Source organism: Anarhichas minor, unplaced genomic scaffold (assembly GCF_050575085.1).
Source record: "Anarhichas minor isolate MPS153535 unplaced genomic scaffold, ASM5057508v1 ptg000058l, whole genome shotgun sequence".
Lineage (NCBI taxonomy): Eukaryota > Metazoa > Chordata > Actinopteri > Perciformes > Anarhichadidae > Anarhichas > Anarhichas minor.
In genome coordinates, this window is record NW_027466504.1 from 11,633,338 (window position 1) to 11,635,829 (window position 2,492).

Sequence of the window (2,492 nt, forward strand, 5' to 3'; positions counted from 1 at the left end):
TGTTTAAAAGTAATGTTGTTAATTGTTTATTTATGACCTTAAACACAGTAGCCCTATGATACGTATACACACACACACAAGTACACACCTACATCATGTGACGTGGACACCATTCCCCCCTCAATCCATTATTTCCATTTGAGAGCAGCTTGAGAGACTTCTTTTCTCCGACAGGCCGGCAGTGACGGGACACTCAGAGGGGATGGATGGACTTCCTGTGAAGATTACAGGTGGCAGTGTGTCTTGGGGCCAGCCTTGCCCTCTCAGGCACCTTCTATACGATCTCTAGGAAGAGCCGGGCGACACTAGACAAACTTGATGATGCTCCACACTTCGCCGATCGATGGAAAACTCAAAGACATCTTTAAAAGTTACTCCAGGAGCGTGTCTACAATATGCCGTCTTCAAAGGTGCTGTGCAACCAGTAGGTGGGCTTCTGACAAGTCACTACCAAAAATAATTTGTCAGGGTGTTGCAGAAATTCACGTTGAGAGAACACACACAGGCAGAGTGAGTGCAGTGCCCTTTTGTGTTGGCGGGATCAAATGAGTCCTGTGCACTCTGCAGGCCTCCGGACTGCACACGGGGACCCACAATGACTTCCACCAGGTTAATTAGGCCTTGGGTGACATCAGAGGGCAATACCTCAGAGGGGAGAAGCTAAAAGGGCAACTGGAGGCCGAAGAAATGTCGGCCACAACACTTACCAGCGTGGCTGAGTTAATAATTCTAATGGCTCACGGCACTTTTGAGCATTATGGATTCTGACGCACAGCTAGACCAAGCGATTGTGGGTTTCTGCTAATGCAGGGGCGGCAGTCCTCCCATAAGTCGGCCCACACAACTACTACTACCATCTAAGAGTGCGCTGGGAGAGGAACGGGATGGAACTTGAGAGACTACTGACTGAAGCCCCATGAGTACGTGCTCCAGTGAAGGGCCCTGAAGCCTTTCAAGATGGCGCAGAGGAACACATAGAGAATACTTGTATGATCTGCCTGAGTCAGCCACGTAACTGTATTCTGTCTTTAGTGCTGCACTTACTCCTTAAAAAGGTCACTCTTATTACTGTGAAGAATATTGATCTTATTTTTAAGGACATACTCAATGGAATTTAAAAAATCTGAATTGTAAGGATAATGTGCAAACACTTTGTTCACTACAGAGTTTCAGTTCTTTTTCAAGGTCAGAAGAAACAAAACATGTTAGTCACAGAAGTTATTTCAGACAATATTAATTTACTGCCATGACAAAGTTGTAGTGTTAATTAATGCACTACAGACAGGCAGAGTGTGTAAGATGTTGGCTTGTTGAAACAAATTCAATAAAGCGGGAGAGAGACACAGAGAGAGAGAGAGATAGAGACAGAAGAGAGAGAGAGAGAGAGAGACAGAGACAGACAGAGAGAGAGATAGAGACAGACAGAGAGAGAGAGAGAGACATCCTTAGATATGCAACACGCTGTGCTTGGCCGTGTGCACAAATAAATGATGGCTAACTCTCATGCTTCTTGCCTTATTTTCGCAAATAATTGCACTTATTTGTTCTTCACAGGACAATAAAAGCTCATTTGAAAAGGTTGAGGTGAGAGCGAGGAGGTCCATCTTCTCCCGTCGCATTCACAAGGACAAGCTGATTGTCTCTGGCTGAAAGCTGCATCTACATACAGACCGCCACCCTGGAAGTCAGATGCGTGTTGACAGATTATAACTTGGGGATTCATAAAGAGACAGCCAATGGGTCCGAGGGAATTACTGCACCGCATTTGATGCACACCCAGCCAGAATGTCAGGGGCTCAAAGGCTCGCTGCATATGCAAACTACTGCACACCAAGGACAGACTGTCATTTGTCACACGTCCTCAGAATCAATTAAGGCAGATGAATAGTTCTACAGATTATTATATAGACTGAATGAACAGTTTGACATTTTTGACTCATTAGCTTTCTTGCTATAAGAGTTAGATGAGCAGATTGATGCCACTCTCATATCTGACCTTTAAATGGGAAGCTACTGCGAGGCTATTGTGGTCAACTAAAACTCAAACTAAATTAAAAAACGATTCTTTAAGAAAGACTAAAACTAACCTGAAGCAATATTGCCTGGTTAAAAAATGAATTAAATTAAATTTAAAAATGAACATAAATTCACTGGAGCTTTAGTTTATGAGCTGTAATATATCACTACCGAAAAAAGGAGGCAGCATGAATTTTGTGTGAACTACAGAAATTGAACAGACTTGGCATTTAAGGAGATGAACAAGAATATGATTTAAATATTGTAGTAGATCAAATGCCATTTAACCAAGTTATTCATCTCCGGTCTAAGGTTAACATGAGGTCCGGATTGAAAGTTTTTCTTCTGAGCGTGGTGTTGAAGTTGATTCCTACACTAAAAGATTTACACATTTTAGCCATTCAGTTCTCCCACCATGTGTTTATAAATGTATGTAACAACATACTGTTGAGAGATTATATCTGGCGCTACTCTAA

General features: G+C 42.6%; 1 pseudogene; it reads left to right on the forward strand.

Moving 5' to 3' along the window:
• The first annotated feature begins 202 nt into the window (after nt 1–202).
• On the forward strand, nt 203–1,650 carry LOC142933179 (mitochondrial ubiquitin ligase activator of nfkb 1-A-like; annotated as a pseudogene).
• The last annotated feature ends 842 nt before the right edge of the window (nt 1,651–2,492 follow it).